Below are 26,875 nucleotides of genomic sequence, written 5' to 3' on the forward strand. Positions count from 1 at the left end.
TGCATATTAACTTCAATGCACGAGGATGACATTAAAAGGAAGAAGCATAATAGCGGCTACTCTCTTTGGAGGTTTTTTACTGTCCCCATCCAAGTACACAACATCAATGTTTCATGCCACCCTCCTCCTGGCCCTTTTTGGGAATAAACTGATTTTAGATCAATGAATGAACATCCCCCTCCACATTCACACACACTTACAAATGGGTATACAATCAATTTATTGTATTTATTTGCAGCAGCTGTGACTTTGTTTGATATGAAGTGGAGCGCTAACATGTTATGGAATCAATTGCAGTTTGTTTATTGGTATAAAATCACATTTACAACTTGTTTGCTTTGTCCCATTTCATTGTATTTGTTTTACTTTCATGAAATGTGTTACTCGTTAGGAAATAACAGATGCGTTGTGGGAGTTCATTACCAAGCACCAATGTTCGTTCCTGCAGCATTGTGTACCAGTGCCACATTAGGCATCATCGCTTTACTGGAGTAAACAGCACACTTTCATCTAGTTTGTTGTCATATGAACTTGAATGCTTGTTAGGCCTACTGTGTGGTGTGTGCGCACATTCTCATAAAGCCTGAGCCGCAGCTAAATTTAATTAGATTGATCTCGTCATTGTGATGAAAGTTGAATTCTGGGCTTGGCCTCCCTCAGCTGTGCTGTCTGTCATTTCTCTTGGCCCCTCCCCCTTTCCACCATAAACAAATCTCCAGTCAGTCTGAATGGCGACATAAGAAGGCATAGACAAACATCCCCATGCACTCAATCACGCTGAGACTATTCAGCTGTTCAAAGAGAAAGTACCAGGGCCCAAAACTAAGTTTTGGTCCATCAGCCACTGGCAGGTAGATAAAAAAAATAATTATATATATAGATGTATATCTCTCTACCAGCCACTCATGTCTTTTTACAAAAAAAAACAGATGAGCATGCTTTAATGTTTTTAAAACAAATGTATTACTAGTAAGAAGTGATGTGGTACATTGCTCAATTTTCTATATTCTTTGTAACCTGTCTTTTAACTAAAATATCACAGATGAGGCAAGCATGTCCGTTTTAAGGTCGGGAGGTTACCGTTGCAACAAGGGCACTTGAGCCGCTCTAGTTGCCAGTGACTGAGTGGTCGAAGACACGGCATCTCGACGCAAGAGGTGTCACTGCACTACCTGGTTCGAATCCAGGCTGCATCACATTGGGATTGGGAGTCCCATAGGGCGGTGCACAATTGGCCCAGCGTCGTCCGGGTTTGGCTGGGGTAATCCGTAATTGTAAATAAGAATTTGTTCTTAAACTGACTTGCATAGTTAAATAAATAAAAATAAACAGAATAAAATTCAAACATTAAAACATCTCCAGAGTGGCGTCGCAGTCTAAGGCTTTGCATCTCAGTGAGGGACGCATCACCTACAGACCCAGGTTCGATCCCAGGCGGTGTCACAACCGGCCTTGAGCGGGAGTCCCATGGGGTGGCGCACAATTGGCCCAGTGTCGTCTGGGTTAGTGGAGGGTTTGGCCGGGAGGGGCTTTAGTGACTCCTTGTGCTGGGCCGTGTGCCTGCAGGCTCACTTCGGTCATCAGTTGAACAGTGTTTCCTCAAACACTGGTGCAGCTGGCTTCCGGGTTAAGAGGGTGGGTGTTAAGAAGCGCGGTTTGGCGGGTCATGTTTCCGAGGAAGCATGACTCGACCTTCACCTCTCCAGAGCCTGTTTAGGAAAATGCAGCGATGCGATTGGAATTTGATATCATGAAAAGGGGGGTAAAATGCAAAAAAAACATATACAGTACCAGTCTAAGGTTTGGACAACTACTCATTCAAGGGTTTTCTTTATTTTTAGTATTTTCTACATTGTAGAATAATAGTGAAGACGTCAAACATATGAAATAACACATGTAGTAACCAAAAAAGTGTTAAACAAATCAAAATATATTTTAGATTCTTCAAAGTAGCCACCCTTTTACCTTGATGACGGCTTTACCCACTCTTGGTATTCTCTCAGCCTGCTTCACCTGGAATGCTTTTCCATATGCTGAGCACTTGTTGGCTGCTTTTCCTTCACTCTGCAGTCCAACTGAACCCATACCATCTCAATTGGGTTGAGGTCGGGTGATTGTGGAGGCCAGGTCATCTGATGCAGCACCATCACTCTCCTTGGTTTAATAGCCCTTACACAGCCAGGAGGTGTGTTGGGTCATTGTCCTGAAAAATAAATTATAGTCCCACTAAGCCCAAACCAGATGGGATGGCGTTTTGCTGCAGAATGCTGTGGTAGCAACGCTGGTTTAGTGTGCCTTGAATTCAAAATAAATCACTAACAGTGTCAACAGCAACGCACCACCTCCATGCTTCACGGTAGAAACCACACATGCCGAGATCATCCATTCACCTACTCTGCATCTCCCAAAGACATGGCGGCTGGGACCAAAAATCTCAAGTTTGGACTCATCAGACCAACGTACAGATTTCCACTGGTGTAATGTCCATTGCTCATGTTTCTTGGCACAAGCAAGTCTCATCTTCTTATTATTATTGTCCTTCAGTGGTATCTTTGCAGCAATTTGACTATGAAGGCCTGTTTCTCCTCTGAACAGTTATGTTAAGAGATGTCTGTTACTTGAACTCTGAAGCATTTATCTGGGCTGCAGTTTCTGAGGCTGGTAACTAATGAATTTATCCTCTGCAGCAGAGGTAACTCTGGGTCTTCCTTTCCTGTGGCGGTCCTCGTGAGAGCCAGTTTCATCATACAACTTGATGGTTTTTGAACCTGCATTTGAAGAAACTTTCAGTTCTTATTTTTCCTTGCTGACTGACCTTCATGTCTTAAAGTAATTATGGACTCTCGTTTCTCTTTGCTTATTTGAACGGCCCTGAACTATGTAAACTGGAAACCACATGTCCTGAGGCTGCATTCATTGTAGCTGGGGATTTTAACAAGGCTAATCTGTAAACTCCTTAAATTCTATCAGCATATTGATTGTGCAACCAGGGCTGGTAAACTCCTGGATCATTGTTATTCTAACTTCTATAAGGCCCTCCCCCCACCCCCCCTTTTGGAAAAGCTGACCATGACTCCATTTTGTTGCTCCCAGCCTATAGACAGAGACTAAAACAGGAAGTTACCGCGCTCAGGTCTATTCAAGTGCATCAGCGATGTGGTACCCACAGCAACCATTAAAACATTCCCAAACCAGAAACTGGATTGATGGCAGCATTCGCGTGAAACTGAAAGCGCGAACCACTGCTTTTAACCAGGGCAAGGTGACCGGAAACATGACCGAATACAAACAGTGTAGCTATTCCTTCCGCAAGACAATCAAACAAGCTATAGAGACAAAGTAGTCGCAATTCAATGGCTCGGACACGAGGTATGTGGCAGCGTCTACAGTCAATCACGGAATTACAAAAGAGAACCAGCCCTGTCGCGGACCAGGATGTCTTTCTCCCAGACAGACTAAATAACTTCTTTGCTTGCTTTGAGGACAATACAGTGCCACTGACACGGCCCCCTACAAAAACCTGTGGACTCTCCTTCACTGCAGCCGACATGAGTAAAACATTTAAACGTGTTAACCCTCGCAAGGCTGCAGGCCCAGACGGCATCCCCAGCCGCGTCCTCAGAGCATGCACAGACCAGCTAGCTGGTGTGTTTACGGACATATTCAATCAATCCTTATCCTAGTCTGTTGTTCCCACATGCTTCAAGAGGGCCACCATTGTTCCTGTTCCCAAGAAAGCTAAGGTAACTGAGCTAAATGACTACTGCCCCGTAGCACTCACTTCCGTCATCATGAAGTGCTTTGAGAGACTAGTCAAGGACCATATCACCTCCACCCTACCTGACACCCTAGACCCACTCCAATTTGCTTAACGCCCCAATAGGTCCACAGACGACGCAAACCCAACCACATTGCACACTGCCCTAACCCATCTGGACAAGAGGAGTACCTATGTGAGAATGCTGTTCATCGACTACAGCTCAGCATTTAACACCATAATACCCTCCACTCATCATCAAGCTCGAGACCCAGGGTCTCGAGCCCGCCCTGTGCAACTGGGCACTGGACTTCCTGACGGGCTGCCCCCAGGTGGTGAGGGTAGGCAACAACATCTCCACCCCGCTGATCCTCAACACCCCACAAGGGTGCGTTCTGAGCCCTCTCCTGTACTCCCTGTTCACCCACGACTGCGTGGCCATGCACGCCTCCAACTCAATCATCAAGTTTGCAGACGACACTACAGTGGTAGGCTTGATTACCAACAACGATGAGACGGCCTACAGGGAGGAGGTGAGGGCCCTCTGAGTGTGGTGTCAGGAAAATAACCTCACACAACGTCAACAAAACAAAGGAGATGATCGTGGACTTCAGGAAACAGCAGAGGGAGCACCCCCCTATCCACATCGACGGGACAGTAGTGGAGAGGGTAGTACGTTTTAAGTTCCTCGGCGTACACATCACAGACAAACTGAATTGGTCCACCCACACAGACACTGTGGTGAAAAAGGCGCAGCAGCGCCTCTTCAACCTCAGGAGGCTGAAGAAATGCGGCTTGTCACCAAAAGCACTCACAGACCTTTAGATTTACATTTAAGTCATTTAGCAGACGCTCTTATCCAGAGCGACTTACAAATTGGTGCTTTCACCTTATGACATCCAGTGGAACAGCCACTTTACAATAGTGCATCTAGGTCTTTTAAGGGGGGGTGAGAAGGATTACTTTATCCTATCCTAGGTATTCCTTAAAGAGGTGGGGTTTCAGGTGTCTCCGGAAGGTGGTGATTGACTCCGCTGTCCTGGCGTCGTGAGGGAGTTTGTTCCACCATTGGGGGGCCAGAGCAGCGAACAGTTTTGACTGGGCTGAGCGGGAACTGTACTTCCTCAGTGGTAGGGAGGCGAGCAGGCCAGAGGTGGATGAACGCAGTGCCCTTGTTTGGGTGTAGGGCCTGATCAGAGCCTGGAGGTACTGAGGTGCCGTTCCCCTCACAGCTCCGTAGGCAAGCACCATGGTCTTGTAGCGGATGCGAGCTTCAACTGGAAGCCAGTGGAGAGAGCGGAGGAGCGGGGTGACGTGAGAGAAACTTGGGAAGGTTGAACACCAGACGGGCTGCGGCGTTCTGGATGAGTTGTAGGGTTTAATGGCACAGGCAGGGTGCTCAGCCAACAGCGAGTTGCAGTAATCCAGACGGAGATGACAAGTGCCTGGATTAGGACCTGCGCCGCTTCCTGTGTGAGGCAGGGTCGTACTCTGCGGATGTTGTAGAGCATGAACCTACAGGAACGGGCCACCGCCTTGATGTTAGTTGAGAACGACAGGGTGTTGTCCAGGATCACGCCAAGGTTCTTAGCGCTCTGGGAGGAGGACACGATGGAGTTGTCAACCGTGATGGCGAGATCATGGAACGGGCAGTCCTTCCCCGGGAGGAAGAGCAGCTCCGTCTTGCCGAGGTTCAGCTTGAGGTGGTGATCCGTCATCCACACTGATATGTCTGCCAGACATGCAGAGATGCGATTCGCCACCTGGTCATCAGAGGGGGAAAGGAGAAGATTAATTGTGTGTCGTCTGCATAGCAATGATAGGAGAGACCATGTGAGGTTATGACAGAGCCAAGTGACTTGGTGTATAGCGAGAATAGGAGAGGGCCTAGAACAGAGCCCTGGGGGACACCAGTGGTGAGAGCGCGTGGTGAGGAGACAGATTCTCGCCACGCCACCTGGTAGGAGCGACCTGTCAGGTAGGACGCAATCCAAGCGTGGGCCGCGCCGGAGATGCCCAACTCGGAGAGGGTGGAGAGGAGGATCTGATGGTTCACAGTATTGAAGGCAGCCGATAGGTCTAGAAGGATGAGAGCAGAGGAGAGAGAGTTAGCTTTAGCAGTGCGGAGCGCCTCCGTGATACAGAGAAGAGCAGTCTCAGTTGAATGACTAGTCTTGAAACCTGACTGATTTGGATCAAGAAGGTCATTCTGAGAGAGATAGCGGGAGAGCTGGCCAAGGACGGCACGTTCAAGAGTTTTGGAGAGAAAAGAAGGGATACTGGTCTGTAGTTGTTGACATCGGAGGGATCGAGTGTAGTTTTTTTCAGAAGGGGTGCAACTCTCGCTCTCTTGAAGACGGGAGGGACGTAGCCAGCGGTCAGGGATGAGTTGATGAGCGAGGTGAGGTAAGGGAGAAGGTCACCGGAGATGGTCTGGAGAAGAGAGGAGGGGATAGGGTCAAGCGGGCAGGTTGTTGGGCGGCCGGCCGTCACAAGACGCAAGATTTCATCTGGAGAGAGGGGGGAGAAAGAGGTCAGAGCACAGGGTAGGGCAGTGTGAACAGAACCAGCGGTGTCGTTTGACTTAGCAAACGAGGATCGGATGTCGTCGACCTTCTTTTCAAAATGGTTGACGAAGTCATCTGCAGAGAGGGAGGAGGGGGAGGAGGATTCAAGAGGGAGGAGAAGGTGGCAAAGAGCTTCCTAGGGTTAGAGGCAGATGCTTGGAATTTAGAGTGGTAGAAAGTGGCTTTAGCAGCAGAGACAGAGGAGGAAAATGTAGAGAGGAGGGAGTGAAAGGATGCCAGGTCCGCAGGGAGGCGAGTTTTCCTCCATTTCCGCTCGGCTGCCCGGAGCCCTGTTCTGTGAGCTCGCAATGAGTCGTCGAGCCACGGAGCGGGAGGGGAGGACCGAGCCGGCCTGGAGGATAGGGGACATAGAGAGTCTAATCGATGCCTAATCGAGAGCATCCTGTCGGACTGTATCACCGCCTGATACGGCAACTGCTCCTCCCACAACCGTAAGGCTCTCCAGAGGGTAGTGAGGTCTGCACAACGCATCACCGGGGGCAAACTACCTGCCCTCCAGGACACCTACACCACCCGATGTCACAGGAAGGCCATAAAGATCATCAAGGACAACAACCTCCCTAGCCACTGCCTGTTCACCCTGCTATCATCCAGAAGGCAAGGTCAGTACAGGTGCGTCAAAACAGGGACAGAGAGACTGAAAAACAGCTTCTATCTCAAGGCCATCAGACTGTTAAACAGCCACCACTAACATTGAGTGGCTGCTGCCAACATACTGACTCAACTCCAGCTACTTTAATAATGGAAAAATTGATGTAAAAAATGTATCACTAGCTACTTTAAACAATGCCACTTAATGTTTACATACCCTACATTACTCATCTCATATGTACACTGCTCAAAAATAAAGGGAACACTTAAACAACACACTGTAACTCCAAGTCAATCACACTTCTGTGAAATCAAACTGTCTACTTAGGAAGCAACACTGATTGACAATACATTTCACATGCTGTTGTGCAAATGGAATAGACAACAGGTGGAAATTATAGGCAATTAGCAAGACCCCCAATAAAGGAGTGGTTCTGCAGGTGATAACCACAGACCACTTCTCAGTTCCTATGCTTCCTGGCTGATGTTTTGGTCACTTTTGAATGCTGGCGGTGCTTTCACTCTAGTGGTAGCATGAGACGGAGTCTACAACCCACACAAGTGGCTCAGGTAGTGCAGCTCATCCAGGATGGCACATCAATGCAAGCTGTGGCAAGAAGGTTTGCTGTGTCTGTCAGCGTAGTGTCCAGAGCATGGAGGCACTACCAGGAGACAGGCCAGTACATCAGGAGACGTGGAGGAGGGCAACAACCCAGCAGCAGGACCGCTACCTCCGCCTTTGTGCAAGGAGGAGCACTGCCAGAGCCCTTCAAAATGACCTCCAGCAGGCCACAAATGTGCATGTGTCTGCTCAAATGGTCAGAAACTCCATGAGGGTGGTATGACTCCGTGAGGGTGGTATGAGGGCCCGACGTCCACAGGTGGGGGTTGTGCTTACAGCCCAACACCGTGCAGGACGTTTGGCATTTGCCAGAGAACACCAAGATTGGCAAATTCGCCACTGGTGCCCTGTGCTCTTCACAGATGAAAGCAGGTTCACACTGAGCACGTGACAGACGTGACAGTCTGGAGACGCCGTGGAGAACGTTCTGCTGCCTGCAACATCCTCCAGCATGACCGGTTTGGCGGTGGGTCAGTCATGGTGTGGGGTGGCATTTCTTTGGGGGGCCGCACAGCCCTCCATGTGCTCGCCAGAGGTAGCCTGACTGCCATTAGGTACCGCGATGAGATCCTCAGACCCCTTGTGAGACCATATGCTGGTGCGGTTGGCCCTGGGTTCCTCCTAATGCTAGACGTCATGTGGCTGGAGTGTGTCAGCAGTTCCTGCAAGAGGAAGGCATTGATGCTATGGACTGGCCCGCCCGTTCCCCAGACCTGACTCCAATTGAGCACATCTGGGACATCATGTCTCGCTCCATCCACCAACGCCACGTTGCACCACAGACTGTCCAGGAGTTGGCGGATGCTTTAGTCCAGGTCTGGGAGGAGATCCCTCAGGAGACCATCCACCACCTCATCAGGAGCATGTCCAGGAGTTGTAGGAAGGTCATACAGGCACGTGGAGGCCACACACACTACGGAGCCTCATTTTGACTTGTTTTAAGGACATTACATAAAAGTTGGATCAGCCTGTAGTGTGGTTTTCCACTTTTAATGTTGAGTTTCACTCCAAATCCAGACCTCCATGGGTTGATAAATTTGATTTCCATTGATCATTTTTGTGTGATTTTGTTGTCCGCACATTCAACTATGTAAAGAATAAGTATTTAAGAATATTTAATTCAGATCTAGGATGTTATTTTAGTGTTCCCTTTATTTTTTTGAGCAGTGTATATACTGTACTCGAAACCATCTACTGCACTGCATCTTGCCTATACCGTTCTGTACCATCACTCATTCATATATTTTTATGTACATATTCTTCATCCCTTTACACTTGTGTGTGTATAAGGTAGTTGTTGTGGAATTGTTAGGTTAGATTACTCGTTGGTAATGACTGCATTGTCAGAACTAGAAGCACAAGCATTTCGCTACACTCGCATTAACATCTGCTAACCATGTGTATGTGACAAATAAAATTTGATTTGAGCTGTTCTTGCCATAATATGGGTTTGGTCTTTTTTTACCAAATAGGGCTATCTTCTGTATACCACCCCTACCTTGTCACAACACAACTGATTTGGCTCTTTACGCATTAAGAAGTTAACAAATTCCACAAATGAACATTTAACAAGGCACACCTGTTAATTGAAATGCATTCAAGGTGACTACCTCATGAAGCTGGTTGAGAGAATACCAAGAGTGTGCAAAGCTGTCATCAAGGCAAAGAGTGGCTACTTTGAAGAATCTGAAATATAAAATATACTTACATTTCTCGCTTTTTGGTTACTACATGATTCCATATGTGTTATTTAATAGATTTGTTGTCTTCACTATTATTCTACAATCTAGAAAATATTAAAAATAAAGAACCCCTGGAATGAGTGTGTTTCCCAACTTTTGACAGGTACTGTATGTGGACACCCCTTCAAATGAGTGGATTTGGCTATTTCAGCCACACCTGTTGCTGACAGGTGTAAAATAGAGCACACAGCCATGCGATCTCCATAGATAAACATTGGCAGTAGAATATCCTTACTGAAAAAGCTCAGTGACTTTCAATGTGGCACCTTCATAGGATGCCACCTTTCCAAGAAGTCAGTTCGTCAAATTTGTGCCCTGCTAGAGCTGCCCCGGTCAACAAAGTGCTGTTATTCTGAAGTAGAAACGTCTAGGAGCATCAACCGCTCAGCTGCGAAGTGGTAGGCCAAACAAGCTCATCGTCTGTCATCGGTTGCAACACTCACTACCGAGTTCCAAACTGCCTCTGGAAGCAACGTCAACACAATAAATGCCTGTTGGGAGCTTGAGGAAATGGGTTTCCGTGGATGAGCAGCCGTACACAAGCCTAAGCTCACAATGCCAAGCATTGGCTGGAGTGGTGGAAAACTCGCCACCATTGGACACTGCAGCAGTGGAGACGCGTTCTCTGGAGTGATGAATCACGCTTCACCATCTGGCAGTCCGACAGGACAAATCTGGGTTTGGCGGATGCCAGGAGAACGCATATTGCCCGACTGCATAGTGCCAACTGTAAAGTTTGGTGGAGAAGAATAAAGGTCTGAGGCTATTTTCATTGTTCAGGCTACATATGCACACACTGAACAAAATATAAACGCAACATGTAAGGTGAACTTAAATACACACAAGCTTTCTCTCATTTTGTGGACAAATTTATTTCCATCACTGTTAGTGAGCATGACAGGTGTGGCATATCAAGAAGCTGATTTAAACTGCATGATCAGGTGCAACCTGTGCTGGGGACAATAAAAGGCCATTCTAAAATTTGGGGTTTTGTCAACCCAATGCCACAGATATCTGCAATTGGCATGCTGAATGCAGGAATGTCCGCCAGTGCTGTTGTCAGAGAATTTAATGTTCATCTCTCTAACATAAGCTGCCTCCAATGTTGTTTTAGAGAATTTGGCAGTACGTCCAACCGGCCTCACAACCGCAGACCAGCCCAGGACCTCCTCCTCCGGCTCCTCTTGACCTGTGGGATCGTCTGAGACCAGCCACCCAGACAGCTAATGAAACTTATTTTGATGGAAAAGTAGAGCCCTTTTAGAAAGGGGTAAATACATTTTCACTGTGTGTGTGATTAGCTACCAGCTATGGCACAAAATGACACTGACCACAGCAACTACAGCATTTATTGTATCTATAAATGTGCTCATACTTGACTTTGAACTACATTTTTATTCGCAAATGCGAGTGAAATGCTTGTACTGTAGAGCCCTGACCACCCGCCAATGTGGCTGGTGAAATAGACATCTTGCCAAAATCTACCTGCATTTGGCGGGGTTCATTTTAGGTTCTGGAACGTAACCCTTTTTGTTTTGCCATATGCAGTACAACAGACATTTACGCACGTCTCTCTGGTCTGCGTAACACACAGGATGTAACCAAATGATTGGTCCCACAAAGGGAATTCCTTTTGTAATGGAGTTAGTGGCCGTACACAGATAGTATACCCACGTTAGGTTCTGTTCTTGCCCAGCCCATTCCTTGCCTTCTGAGTGATCTAACACCTCAGTATTGCCCACTATCTCTCAACGTTGATGAATATTGAGTAGGCCAAGGGCATACGTGAATCTCGTCACTCACTAGTGTTATTGGTTCACTGTCATAGCACAAGCTCCCCTGAACTTGGTAGTCCAGTTGAGTGACATGTGGACGTTTTATCCACCTCACCCTCCTCAAACACACACGTTTCAGAGACAAATACCTAATGCTGTCATCGAGTTAATCATTGGCTGGTCATTATCTACATTCTTTAAGTGCTCGATCTGCAAACAGTTTTGAATCGGTTTTATTCAAACATACTTTTTTTTCTTCTCTCTCTCTCGCTCGCTTGGTGAATGACTGATCTAAGAGCCACCCAGATATAGGGCCTAACTGTAAATGACACCAGAATTTGCAACAGTGAATTAAACATGAAAAAGGTTAAGCAGATCTCTTAGGCAAGAGTCATTCCACTTGTGAGTGTTTGTGGCTAATATGCACTTACTGTTGAAGTCGGACGTTTAAATGTATTTGGCTAAGGTGTATGTAAACTCAGTTTTTCACAATTCATGACATTTAATCCTAGTAAAAATTCCCTGTTTTAGGCCACTTTATTTTAAGAATTTGAAATGTCAGAATAATAGTAGTGATCTATTTCTGCTTTTATTTCTTTCATCACATTCCTAGTGGGTTAGAAGTTTACATACGCTCAATTAGTAATTGGTAGCATTGCCTTTTAAATTGTTTCACTTGGGTCAAATGTGTCGGGTAGCCTTTTATAAGCTTCCCACAATAAGTTGGGTGAATTTTGGCCCATTCTTCCTGACAGAGCTGGTGTAACTCAGTCAGGTTTGTAGGCCTCCTTGCTCGCACGTGCTTTCTCAGTTCTGCCCACAAATGTTCTATAAGATTGAGGTCAGGGCTTTGTGAGGGCCCTCCAATACATTGACTTTGTTGTCCATAACCTTTCTAGGCAGGCGTTCCGCTAGCGGAACCCATCAACAACATTCCGCTGAAAAGGCAGCGTGCGAATTCAAAAATATTTTTAGAAATATGTAACTTTCACACATTAACAAGTCCAATACAGCAAATGAAAGAAACTTCTTGTTAATCTACCCATCGTGTCCGATTTCAAAAAGGCTTTACAGCAAAAACACAACATATGATTATGTTAGGTCAGAGCCAAGTAAAAAAAACATACATTTTTCCAGCCAAAGATAGGAGTCACAAAAAGCAGAAATATAGATAAAATTAATCACTAACCTTTTAATCTTCATCAGATGACACTCATAGGACATCATGTTACACAACACATACATGTTTTGTTCGATAATGTGCATATTTATATCCAAAAATCTGTTTACATTGGCGCGTTATGTGCAGTAATGTTTTGATTCCAAAACATCTGGTGATTTTGCAGAAATGCTCATAAACATTGACAAAAGATACAAGTGTTATTCACAGAATTAAAGAGCAACTTCTCCTTAATTCAACTGCTGTGTCAGATTTTTTAAAGTATGGAAAAAGCATAATCTGAATACGGCGCTCAGAGCCCAATCCAGCCAAAGAAATATCCGCCATGTTGGAGTCAACAGAAGTTAGAAATAACATTATAAATATTCACTTACCTTTGATGATCATCAGAATGCACTCCCAGGAATCCCAGTTCGACAATAAATGACTGATTTGTTCCATAAAGTCCATTTATGTCCAAATAGCCTCTTGTTATCGTGTTCAGCCCAGTAATCCATCTTCATGAGGCGCGAGCACTACGTCCAGACAAAAACTCAAAACGTTCCGGCACAGGTCGTATAAACATGTCAAACGATGTATGGAATCAATCTTTAGGATGTATTTAACATAAATCATCTGTAGAAATGCACTGGAACGAGAGCTAACTCTGTCGGGACCGCACGTCACGAGCCTGAGACACTCTGCCAGACCCATGACTCATTCAGCTCCCATTCCCCCCTCCTTTATAGCAGAAGCCTGAAACAAGTTTCTAAAGACTGTTGACATCTAGTGGAAGTCTTAGGAAGTGCAACTTAACCCCATAGACACTGTGTATTCGGTAGGCCAAGCTTTGAAAAATTACAAACCTCAGATTTCCCACTTCCTGGTTGGATTTTTCTCAGGTTTTCGCCTGCCATATAAGTTCTGTTATACTCACAGACATCATTCAAACAGTTTTAGAAACTTCATAGTGTTTTCTATCCAATGCTAATAATAATATGCATATATTAGCATCTGGGACAGAGTAGGCGGCAGTTCACTCTGGGCACGCTATTCATCCAAAAGTGAAAATGCTGACCCCTATCCCAATTAAGCCATTTTGCCACAACTTTGGAAGTATGCTTGGGGTCATTGTCCATTTGGAAGAACCATTTGTGACCAAGCTTTAACTTCCTGACTGATGTCTTGAGATGTTGCTTCAATATATCCACACAATTTTCCGTCCTCATGATGCAATCTATTTTGATGTGCATCAGTCCCTCATGCAGCAAAGCACCCCACAACATGATGCCCTCACCTCCATGCTTCAAGGTTGGGATGGTGTTCTTTGGCTTGCAAGCCTCTCCCTTTTTCTTCCAAACATGATGGTCATTATGGCCAAACAGTTCTATTTTTGTTTCATCAGACCAGAAGACATTTCTCCAAAAAGTACGATCTTTGTCCCCATGTGCCGTTGCGATCCGTAGTCTGGCTTTTTTATGGAGGTTTTGGAGCAGTGGCTTTGCAGAGCGGCCTTTCAGGTTATGTCAATATAGGACTCGTTTTACTGTGGATATAGATACTTTTGTACCGGTTTCCTTTAGCATCTTCACAGGGTCCTTTGCTGCTGTTCTGGGATTGATTTGCACTTTTCGCACCAAAACACGTTAATCTCTGGGAGACAGAACGCGTCTCCTTCCTGAGCGGTATGACTGCTGCATGGTCCCATGGTGTTTATACTTGCGTAGTATTGTTTGTACAGGTGAACGTGGTACCTTTTTAGCCGTTTGGATGAACCAGACTTATGGAGGTCTACAATTTTTTTCTGAGGTCTTGGCTGATTTCTTTTGATTTTCCCATGATGTCAAGCAAAGAGGCACTGAGTTTGAAGGTAAGACTTGAAATACATCCACAGGTACGCTTCCAATTGACTCAAATTATGTCAATTAGCCTATCAGAAGCTTCTAAAGCCAGGACATCATTTTATGGGGTTTTTCGAGCAGTTTAAAGGCACAGTCAACTTAGTGTATGTAAGCAGTGTATGTAAGCTTCTGACCCACTGGAATTGTGATACAGTGAGTTATAAGTGAAACAATCTGTCTGTAAACAATCGTTGGAAACATTACTTGTGTCATGCATAAAGTAGATGTCCTACCCAACTTGCCAAAACTTTGTTTGTTAACAAGACATTTGTGGAGTGGTTGAAAAACAAGTTTTAATGACTCAAACCTAAGTGTATGTAAACTTCCGACTTCAACTGTGTGTCTTCTGCAGGTGTGTGTGACAGACTACATTTACATGACATTTAAGTCATTTAGCAGACGCTCTTATCCAGAGCGACTTACAAATTGGTGCATTCACCTTATGACATCCAGTGGAACAGTAGTGCATCTAAATCTTTTAAGGGGGGTGAGAGGGATTACTTTATCCTATCCTAGGTATTCCTTAAAGAGGTGGGGTTTCAGGTGTCTCCGGAAGGTGGTGATTGACTCCGCTGTCCTGGCGTCGTGAGGGCGTTTGTTCCACCATTGGGGGCCAGAGCAGCGAACAGTTTTGACTGGGTTGAGCGGGAACTGTACTTCCTCAGTGGTAGGGAGGCGAGCAGGCCAGAGGTGGATGAACGCAGTGCCCTTGTTTGGGTGTAGGGCCTGATCAGAGCCTGGAGGTACTGAGGTGCCGTTCCCCTCACAGCTCCGTAGGCAAGCACCATGGTCTTGTAGCGGATGCGAGCTTCAACTGGAAGCCAGTGGAGAGAGCGGAGGAGCGGGGGGTGACGTGAGAGAACTTGGGAAGGTTGAACACCAGACGGGCTGCTGCGTTCTGGATGAGTTGTAGGGGTTTAATGGCACAGGCAGGGAGCCCAGCCAACAGCGAGTTGCAGTAATCCAGACGGGAGATGACGAGTGCCTGGATTAGGACCTGCGCCGCTTCCTGTGTGAGGCAGGGTCGTACTCTGCGGATGTTGTAGAGCATGAACCTACAGGAACGGGCCACCGCCTTGATGTTAGTTGAGAACGACAGGGTGTTGTCCAGGATCACGCCAAGGTTCTTAGCGCTCTGGGAGGAGGACACGATGGAGTTGTCAACCGTGATGGCGAGATCATGGAACGGGCAGTCCTTCCCCGGGAGGAAGAGCAGCTCCGTCTTGCCGAGGTTCAGCTTGAGGTGGTGATCCGTCATCCACACTGATATGTCTGCCAGACATGCAGAGATGCGATTCGCCACCTGATCATCAGAAGGGGGAAAGGAGAAGATTAATTGTGTGTCGTCTGCATAGCAATGATAGGAGAGACCATGTGAGGTTATGACAGAGCCAAGTGACTTGGTGTATAGCGAGAATAGGAGAGGGCCTAGAACAGAGCCCTGGGGGACACCAGTGGTGAGAGCACGTGGTGTGGAGACGGATTCTCGCCACGCCACCTGGTAGGAGCGACCTGTCAGGTAGGACGCAATCCAAGCGTGGCTGCGCCGGAGATGCCCAACTCGGAGAGGGTGGAGAGGAGGATCTGATGGTTCACAGTATCGAAGGCAGCCGATAGGTCTAGAAGGATGAGAGCAGAGGAGAGAGAGTTAGCTTTAGCAGTGCGAGCGCCTCCGTGATACAGAGAAGAGCAGTCTCAGTTGAATGACTAGTCTTGAAACCTGACTGATTTGGATCAAGAAGGTCATTCTGAGAGAGATAGCGGGAGAGCTGGCCAAGGACGGCACGTTCAAGAGTTTTGGAGAGAAAAGAAAGAAGGGATACTGGTCTGTAGTTGTTGACATCGGAGGGATCGAGTGTAGGTTTTTCAGAAGGGGTGCAACTCTCGCTCTCTTGAAGACGGAAGGGACGTAGCCAGCGGTCAGGGATGAGTTGATGAGCGAGGTGAGGTAAGGGAGAAGGTCTCCGGAAATGGTCTGGAGAAGAGAGGAGGATAGGGTCAAGCGGGCAGGTTGTTGGGCGGCCGGCCGTCACAAGACGCGAGATTTCATCTGGAGAGAGGGGGAGAAAGAGGTCAGAGCACAGGGTAGGGCAGTGAGCAGAACCAGCGGTGTCGTTTGACTTAGCAAACGAGGATCGGATGTCGTCGACCTTCTTTTCAAAATGGTTGACGAAGTCATCTGCAGAGAGGGAGGAGGGGGAGGAGGATTCAGGAGGGAGGAGAAGGTTGCAAGAGCTTCCTAGGGTTAGAGGCAGATGCTTGGAATTTAGAGTGGTAGAAAGTGGCTTTAGCAGCAGAGAGAGAAGAGGAAAAATGTAGAGAGGAGGGAGTGAAAGGATGTCAGGTCCGCAGGGAGGCGAGTTTTCCTCCATTTCCGCTCGGCTGCCCGGAGCCCTGTTCTGTGAGCTCGCAATGAGTCGTTGAGCCACGGAGCGGGAGGGGAGGACCGAGCCGGCCTGGAGGATAGGGGACATAGAGAGTCAAAGGATGCAGAAAGGGAGGAGAGGAGGGTTGAGGAGGCAGAATCAGGAGATAGGTTGAAGGTTTGAGCAGAGGGAAGAGATGATAGGATGGAAGAGGAGAGAGAAGCGGGGGAGAGAGAGCGAAGGTTGGGACGGGGCGCGATACCATCCGAGTAGGGGCAGTGTGGGAAGTGTTGGATGAGAGCGAGAGGGAGAAGGATACAAGGTAGTGGTCGGAGACTTGGAGGGGAGTTGCAATGAGGTTAGTGGAAGAACAGCATCTAGTAAAGATGAGGTCGAGCGTATTTCCTGCCTTGTGAGTAGGGGGGAAGGTGAGAGGGTGAGGTCAAAAGAGGAGAGGAGTGGAAAGAAGGAGGCAGAGAGGAATGAGTCAAAGGTAGACGTGGGGAGGTTAAAGTCGCCCAGAACTGTGAGAGGTGAGCCGTCCTCAGGAAAGGAGCTTATCAAGGCATCAAACTCATTGATGAACTCTCCGAGGGAACCTGGAGGGCGATAAATGATAAGGATGTTAAGCTTGAAAGGGCTGGTAACTGTGACAGCATGGAATTCAAAGGAGGCGATAGACAGATGGGTAAGGGGAGAAAGAGAGAATGACCACTTGGGAGAGATGAGGATCCCGGTGCCACCACCCCGCTGACCAGAAGCTCTCGGGTGTGCGAGAACACGTGGGCAGACGAAGAGAGAGCAGTAGGAGTAGCAGTGTTGTCTGTGGTGATCCATGTTTCCGTCAGTGCCAAGAAGTCGAGGGACTGGAGGGAGGCATAGGCTGAGATGAACTCTGCCTTGTTGGCCGCAGATCGGCAGTTCCAGAGGCTACCGGAGACCTGGAACTCCACGTGGGTCGTGCGCGCTGGGACCACCAGATTAGGGTGGCCACGCGGTGTGGAGCGTTTGTATGGTCTGTGCAGAGAGGAGAGAACAGGGATAGACAGACACATAGTTGACAGGCTACACAAGAGGCTACGCTAATGCAAAGGAGATTGGAATGACAAGTGGACTACACGTCTCGAGTGTTCAGAAAGTTAAGCTTACGTAGCAAGAATCTTATTGACTAAAATGATTAAAATGATACAGTACTGCTGAAGTAGGCTAGCTGGCAGAGGCTGCGTTGTTGACTATGTAGGCTAGCTGGCAGTGTCTGCGTTGTTGACACTACACTAATCAAGTCGTTCCGTTGAGTGTAATGGTTTCTACTGTGCTACTGTGCTGCTATTCGGGCTAGCTGGCTAGCTAGCAGTGTTGATTTACGTTACGTTGCGTTAAAAGAACGACAATAGCTGGCTAGCTAACCTAGGAAATCGCTCAAGACTACACAATTATCTTTGATACAAAGACGGCTATGGAGCTAGCTATGTAGCTAGCTACGATCAAACAAATCAAGCCGTTGTACTGTAATGAAATGAAAAATGTGATACTACCTGTGGAGCGAAGCGAAATGCGACCGGATTGTTGAGTGCGGAAGTTCTGTTACGTTAAGGACGACGAATAGCTGGCTAGCTAACCTCGGTAAATTAAGATAATCACTCTAAAACTACACACTCTAAACTACACAATTATCTTGGATACGAAGACAGCAAAGACAACTATGTAGCTAGCTAACACTACACTAATCAAGTCGTTCAGTTGAGTGTAAGTTGTGCTGCTAATCGGTAGACGGTGGACTAGCTAGCTAGCTGCAGGGCGGTGTAGACTGCGTTAGGATGACGAAATACGATAATTACGCAATTATCTATGATACAAAGACGGCTATGTAGCTAGCTAAGAAGAAAAATTGCTAAGATTAGACAAATCAAACCGTTGTACTATAATGAAATGTAATGAAATGTAATACTACCTGCGGACCGAGTGCAGATGCGACCGCTCGCTCCAACCCGGAAGTTGCTCTCTAGCTGAAGGAATGTTCTGGTGCATTTCTTAGTTGCTGTTTGTGTATATTTAGTGATTGTGCTCTGTTTCAGAAGCCATGTCCTCAGAGAGCTGTTACTCAGAGTGCAAGGTAACACTGTTTATGGGTTTCTAGAGTTCAGCAGTAGTCCTCCAGGAGTGGGTGTGTTTAATGTGTGATTAGGCTTCAGGCAGAGCCATCCCTGTGAGTGATGCGCATCTCGCGGTGCTTTTTATTTTCCAGTGGAAGAAGTCCAAATCAAAGCATGGCCCAACACACACAATGAACGGAAATCCATACCATCGCTCCCGTTTTTATATGGACATTGATAACTGATTGAAAAGTGGCACTCTATCCCCTATATAGTGCACTACCTTTGACCAGGGCATAAGAGGCTCCGGTCAAAATTAGTGCGCTATGTAGGGAATAGAGGGGCCGTTTATGACGCATCCCATGTGAGACTTCCTGGTAAGAGACACTGCTGTCTGTGTTCATGCTGAGTTTCGTCTTGCTGTATTTGTCCCCAGGCCGTTCGTTCCTATGATTCTCTCATCTTGAAGGCTGAAGGAAAAGTGGAGCCAGAGTTATTCTGCCAGCTAGGCCACTTCAACCTCCTCCTGGAGGAGTACGCTAAAGGTGAGTTGACGCCCCTCTTGCGCTCTCGCTCGCTCGCTCCCTCCCCCCCTGTATGGACATTGTTTTGCGAACATTAAGTCAACATTTCTACATGCCGTGTGGCATTATTCAAGTGTGTTAACTTCTGTGCAGCATCAGCGGGGAGCTAACATGATGCCCTCCAGACTCCCAGTGCAGCCTAAAGTCAAGTGGAGCAGCCAGGGTGCTTTCACACTTTAATAAGGTGGACATTGGCTGCACTGATAGACTGTTGAACCGTGAGACACATTTGACAGAAGTACCAACGGTAACAAAATGATAGTCCCGAACCATTTTTCATGTTGTAGTATTGGAAAAAGTCCAGAGGTTTCAGTATAGCGTGCAACACCCGTGTCTACTCTGGTCTTGGCACATGGGCTCCAGCCAACAGCTGGCAGACAGAGTGGGCTAGTCTACCCGATGAGATTATTGTGAGAATATTTGTCAAAACGGCAGTCAAGCATCGATCAATCCCCTTGAAATGTATTGTAACGGAACATGAAGATCACTGTGCACTTTCAGCACGATGTGAAGTTCATCTGGAGTTCCCACTAGGCACAGATGTCTATTCCACATTGGTTCAATGTCGTTTCATTGAAATGATGTGGAAACAACGTTGAGTCAACCAGTGTGTGCCCAGTGGGTTATTTCATCTGTAGCCTAATAAACTGCATGGTTTCTCGTGTCCAAATCAGTATTTGTGCATAAAGGCATTTCCACCAGCATTTCTCGCATAATTAATTTTAGAGACGCAAAAAGATCCCACCGTGTTGAAAGAACAAGTTATCTATCCATATTTATAAAAATTTAATTGAATTGTGCATAAAAACAGTATGGTAACATGGTTTCTGTCACACTCGATTTACCTCCCTTTATTTGTTATTTTTTCCTTGTCCCCCCCACCTGGGTTAAAAACTGAATTAAATTTGATTTCAGTTAGATGCAGTTGACCCCAACTTGGCATTGCTGAAAACAAAGCTGGTCTTATAGCAAAGTTAGTTGGTGTTAACCTTTTGGTATGTCTGGTATTTAATATTCCTCTTCTTTCACAGCATTATCAGCATACCAGAGGTACTACAGCTTACAGTCCGACTACTGGAAGGTGAGAAAATACTACTGACGGACACACACTCTGAAAGCTTCCGCATGCTTTGGTTTCGGCTGGAGCCTATTCAAACTGAACAAATGTGCTCACAAACTCCCTTAAAAGACCTTCGCTTGGAAAAAATAGATAAGGCGACAATAGCTCTGTCCCTCTTTAGACGCAGTAGCCAGTATACACTTCCTCAAAATAGTCAGAGTTAAACTAACTCAAGTTCTTTCATTTAATTTGGATGTTTGTGTCAGATCTTAGTCGTGTAATTTACATCTAAGATGTTTGGTGCAGTGTTTCTCAAGTGGAATGTGCATGAAAATGAGTCGTCTATCCTTGATGACAAACACTTAATTGAAGAATTCCTACAATTGACCAAAGATGGGCGAAGAGGCGTAGACTTTGGCTCGACTTCAGCTTGCCACGGAAAAACATGTAGCGTGCACGAATAGCTGAAACACCATTGCCAAAGCTCACAATGAACAAACACGTCGTTATAATATATGAACAAACTGTTCCCAACAGTTTCTGATGGGGAAGCATGCGGACACCTTTACTCACACACTCACGCTCTTATCTGTGGAGCTCATATAGTAGTAATGTCTCCATTCTACTTCTACTGCAGATTATATTCTGCTCATGTTCATCCTCAACCTGCCAAGGTTAACCCATTCACATCGCACCGGCCAACCAACCAGACACAGGAAGTGTGTGTGGTTATGATTCAGGGGTTTGTCTGGAGGCACGTTGTGGCTTTCAGATTAGACTCATTCTCTGCCGTTTTCTCTTTGAGTCGAGAAATCTGTGGTGAGATGTGAGCATTTGGTAGGCCTACATGGTGATTCCATTTGAGTGTCGGCCAGCAGAGACGATCCCCAAAAGGCATCTGTAGTGCTGTAACCAGTCATTGCACAAAGAAAGACTTCTATTGCTTGTGGTTAAAATGAATGGTCCATAACTAATGACAACAGATTAAGATGGATGCTTTATAGAGTGGGTTTCTGGAAGGGCTCCTATGCAGACATGTCTGGGCTGCTGCCATTTTGAAAGCGTTGTTTTGTGTAGGCGCGTGTGTGTGTGGCCTGTAACTAATTAGTCTTAATGGTGCTCTGTGTGCATCTGCCTCTTCCAGAATGCTGCCTTCCTATATGGCCTGGGCATGGTCTACTTCCATTACAACGCCTTTCAGTGGTGAGTAGCTGTCTTATACTACCTAAGTATGGAGGACTAGATTATGATGGTGTTACAGGTATTATACCTGTGTGTGTGTGCGTGCGCGCATGGGAAATAAATGTGTATGGTTGCCATGGTGACGCAGTCACCAGTTGCATCCCACATGGCACCCTATTTAATTTTATAGTGCACTTGTTTTGACCATGACCCCTACAGGCCCTGGTGAACAGTAGCGCATAGGGAGCCAGTTGTGAAGAATCCCTGAAGATCTCCAGTTTTAATCATGTTGTGAAGAAACCAGGAAGATCTCCAGTTTTAATCATGTTGTGAAGAATCCAGGAAGATCTCCTGTTTTAATCATGTTGTGAAGAATCCAGGAAGATCTCCTGTTTTAATCATGTTGTGAAGAATCCAGGAAGATCTCCTGTTTTAATCATGTTGTGAAGAATCCAGGAAGATCTCCTGTTTTAATCATGTTGTGAAGAATCCAGGAAGATCTCCTGTTTTAATCATGTTGTGAAGAATCCAGGAAGATCTCCTGTTTTAATCATGTTGTGAAGAATCCAGGAATATCTCCTGTTTTAATCATGTTGTGAAGAAACCAGGAAGAGCTCCTGTTTTAATCATGTGAAGAAACCAGGAAGAGCTCCTGTTTTAATCATGTTGTGAAGAATCCAGGAAGAGCTCCTGTTTTAATCATGTTGTGAAGAAACCAGGAAGAGCTCCTGTTTTAATCACGTGAAGAAACCAGGAAGAGCTCCTGTTTTAATCGTGATATTCTCTCCTCTGGAGAGCTGTGTTCTCTGTTCAACACTGCAGTGCTGACTCTTCATCTTCTCTGAGTGGCGTCTCCCATTTCTAACTTGGAATATATTTATTCTCTCTCTCTCGCCATCTCTTCTCCTCCCCCAGGGCGATTAAAGCTTTCCAGGAGGTGCTGTACATCGACCCCAGTTTCTCACGAGCCAAGGAGATCCACCTGCGACTCGGCCTCATGTTTAAGGTCAACACAGACTACGAGTCAAGCCTAAAGGTACTCTGCCTGCCTCTCTCCTCCACTAGTGGAGCCACCACAACATTTCCCACAGGACATCCAGGGAGGAACATTAGTGTAGAATGAATCTTTTTATTTTTATAGGTTGGCACCTTATTCTATTGATCAGGGATGGGCCACCAAAAATCTGAACTCATTATGGGGTTCTCAGTGGGTCTGTGTACCCACATCCATACCCACACATGCAGCCAGGCCTTTTGGGGGATCCTATGCACAAAGTAGTTAATTTCATGCAGTTCTACTCATTTTGCCATGGGGCGGAGAGAAATGTTTGCAATTGTTTATATCTGAGTGAGACTAACAAACAAAACCAATGGGGGACTGTAAAGAGGACTTGCACAGTGTGCAATCTCTTCATCAGTTGCCCACTCCCTTGTTCGTTCTCTCCTGCTCTCTAATTGCAGTGCAGAAAGTGACCAGGGGGAGAGGCAGCTTGCTGAAGAATTGATTTCCTTGTGTCTGAGTCTGACAGTCAGGGAAAAGGAGTGTCTCAGTGCATGGGGATTCATGTACAGGAATTACCCTTTGCATTGTTCTTTTGTTTCTGTGTATTTCTTGTCCTTCAGTGGATGTTAATGCCTTGATATTCTGTTCTGTCGACAGCATTTCCAGCTGGCTTTGATTGACTCCAACCCCTGCACTTTGTCCAAAGCTGAAAGTAAGTAGTGTGAATAAAGACAATTCGGTAATGCAAGTTTACTTTTTAAAATATGCATGTTGATGTTCATTTGAGATTTAACTACTGAGATGTACTGGACAAATTGGCCAACTATGTTGATTGAGAGTAGGGATGGGCATGCGTAATGGAGTACTCAAACTGTTGTAATATATATATATATATATATATATATATATTGCAGAACTATATTGTGAAATGTTTGTCTTGAAGACCACGTTAATTTGCTTTGACTCTAGTGTTCCATTTGTACATGTGCATTTGCAGGACACCACAAAAATAAACCAAGCCAAGCATCACAGTTCTGCTCACTAAATTCCCTTTCCCCTACATGTCTCTCACTCAATTGCGTACCGACCGCTTCCTCTACACACGCATTCTGTGTGCGCCTACAGAAATAAATGCCTATAAAAAACACAGTCAGAAAGTATTCAAACCCCTTGACTTCCACATTTTGTTACGTTACAGCCTTATTCTAAAATGAATTAAATAAAACAAATTCTTCATCTACACACACTACCCAATAATGACAAAGAGAAAACAAGTTTGGCAACATTTTTGCAAATGTATTAAAAATAAAAATAACTTCAATACCTTATTTACATAAGTATTCAGACTCTTTGCTATGAGACTCGAAATTGAGCTCAGGTGTATCATTTTTCCATTGATCATCCTTGCAGAAACATCTCAACTTGATTGGAGTCCACCTGGGGTAAATTCAATTGATTGGACATGATTTGGAAAGACACACACCTGTCTATTTAAGGTCCCACAGTTGACAGTGCATGTTAGAGCAAAAACCAAGCCGTGAGGTCGAAGGAATTGTCCGTAGAGCTCTGAGACAGGATTGTGTTGAGGCACAGATCTGGGGAAGGATACCAAAACATTTCTGCAGCATTGAAGGTCCCCAAGAAGACAGTGGCCTCCATTCTTAAATGGAAGAAGTTTGGAACCACCAAAACACTTCCTAGAGCTGGCTGCCCGGCTAAACTAAGCAGTCGGGGGAGAAGGGCATTGGTCAGGGAGGTGACCAAGAACCCGATGGTCACTCTGACAGAGCTCAAGAGTTCCTCTATGGAGATGGGAGAACCTTCCAAAAGGACGGCTATCTCTGCAGCACTCCACCAATAAGGCCTTTATGGTAGAGTGGCCAGACGGAAGCCACTCCTCAGTAAAAGGCAGATGACAGTCCGCTTGGAGTTTGCCAAAAGGCACCTAAAGGACTCTGACCATGAGAAACAAGATTATCTGGTCTGATGAAACCAAGATTGAACTATTTGGACTGAATGCCAAGTGTCACGTCTGGAGGAAACCTGGTACCATCCATACAGTGAAGCAGCATCATCCTGTGGGATGTTTTTCAGTGGCAGGGACTGGGAGAGTAGTCAAGATTGAAGGAAAGATGAACGGAGCAAAGTACAGATAGATCCTTGACGAAAACGTGCTCAGGACCTCAGACGGGCGAAGGTTCACCTTCCAACAGGAAAATGTCCCTAAGCACGCAGGAGTGCTGGCTTTTGAGGCTCAACCGGACCGGGGTATGTGTTGTGAAGCTAGCTACAATAAGGATTAGGCACAATAGTGGAATTTGCGGTTTGCCTTCAAAATAGAGGTCTGACAGTGATGCAAATGAATACAAATAGTATAATTATGCCCTACTTTTATTTTCAAGGCTTTCCTCAAGGTCCACTACTGTGGCTAATACTTATTGTGGCTCGCTTCATAGATGGGCCTGACCACCATTTAATAAAATAAGAACTGTCTTTTAAGTAAGGGTTATTTTAGATGACAGGTAGCTAACTATATAGCTACTGAAACAATGTCGTTTTGCTATGTTTTGGGGAAGGACTTTGTTTGCATCCATGAGCTAGCTATCTTTTTTTTATGACCAGCACTGAAGGTGCGCAAGACAACTTTACCAGCATCATAGCATACGTATCGATGAATCAAATGTAAACAAATGAAATACAAGTGATGGTGTAATAACTACGTAAAAAAATGTATGAACGTGTTAAATTATTGTATGACGTGCAGTCATTTTCACGTCCTGATTGGTCAACAAGGTAATTTGACGCGTCAAATAGGGTTGGTGATTTGACCTGTCCAATAGGGTTGGTGATTTGACCTGTCCAATGGGGTTGGTGATTTGACCTGTCCAATAGGGTTGGTGATTTGACCTGTCCAATGGGGTTGGTGATTTGACCTGTCCAATGGGGTTGGTGATTTGACCTGTCCAATGGGGTTGGTGATTTGACCTGTCCAATAGGGTTGGTGATTTGACATGCAAAGACCCAAACGGCGTTCCATAGAAATCCTGGTTGAGAAGGAAACGACTGAACAACGAAACAGCACAGCAAGTAAGTGAGGGGAAATAGGTTTTGATTGTTTTACTGGTAATGGGGACATATGTAAATGCCAACAAAATAACTTTTTGGTCAGTGTGGTGTATGTGTGTGTAACCTTTCTATTTAACTAGGAAAGTCGGGTAAGAACAAATTATTTACGATGACGGCCTGGATGACGCTGGGCCAATTGTGCTTCGCCCTATGGGACTCCCAATCACACGGTCTAAGTCACTGCATTTCAGTGCAAGAGGCATCACTACAACCCCTGGTTCGAATCCAGACTGTATCACATCCGGCCGTGTTTGGGAGTCCCATAGGGCAGCGCACAATTGGCCCGGGGTAGGCCGTCATTGTAAATAAGAATTTGTTCTTAACTGACTTGCCTGGTTAAATAAAGGTTATACACAATGACCAACCAAAACGTTATTTTGTTGGCATTTACATAAGTCCCTATTACCAGTAAAACATAATGAAAACCAATTTCTTTCACTTTATGTGCTGTTTCATTCTCAGCCAGGATTTCTATTGAACGCCGTTTGGGTCTTTGCGTGTCAAAAAAAATACACGTCGATTAACAGTATTTGATGTGTCAAATAAGCTTGTTGACTAATCAGGACCTGAATATGACTGCACGTCACAAAATAATTTAACTCGGTTATTACACATTGATTACACTGTCACTCGTATGTCATATGTCACAATGTTTTGTCTACGTATGTTATGATGCTGGTAATGTTCTCTCGTGCACCTCTGGTGCTGGTCATAAAAAAAATCGAATTGATTTATATAGCCCTTCTTACGTCAGCTGATGTCACAAAGTGCTGTACATAAACCCAGTCTAAAACCCCAAACAGCAAGCAATGCAGGTGTAGAAGCACGGTGGCTAGGAAAAACTCCCTAGAAAGGCCAAAACCTAGGAAGAAACCGAGAGAGGAACCAGGCTATGAGGGGTGGCCAGTCCTCTTCTGGCTGTGCCGGGTGGAGATTATAACAGAACATGGCCAAGATGTTCAAATGTTCATAAATGACCAGCATGGTCAAATAATAGTAATCACAGTGAACAGGTCAGGGTTCCATAGCCGCAGGCAGAACATTTGAAACTGGAGCAGCAGCACGGCCAGGTGGACTGGGGACAACAAGTCATCATGCCAGGTAGTCCTGAGGCATGGTCCTAGGGCTCAGATCCTCAGAGAGAGAGAGAGAAGGAAAGAGAGAATTAGAGAGAGCGTACTTAAATTCACACAGGACACCGGATAAGGCAGGAGAAATACTCCAGATTTAACAGATTGACCCTAGCCCCCCGACACTAAATACTGGAGGCTGAGACAGGAGGGGTCAGAAGACACGGTGGCCCCATCCGATGATACCCCCGGACAG

At 45.8% G+C, this 26,875-nt stretch overlaps 1 pseudogene; it reads left to right on the forward strand.

Annotated features, from left to right (window-relative positions):
* LOC115121450 (lysine-specific demethylase 6A-like) overlaps positions 1-26,875 on the forward strand; it is a 44,351-nt pseudogene that overhangs the window by 5,002 nt on the left and 12,474 nt on the right.

The sequence above is a fragment of the Oncorhynchus nerka genome, unplaced genomic scaffold (assembly GCF_034236695.1).
Source record: "Oncorhynchus nerka isolate Pitt River unplaced genomic scaffold, Oner_Uvic_2.0 unplaced_scaffold_1614, whole genome shotgun sequence".
NCBI lineage: Eukaryota > Metazoa > Chordata > Actinopteri > Salmoniformes > Salmonidae > Oncorhynchus > Oncorhynchus nerka.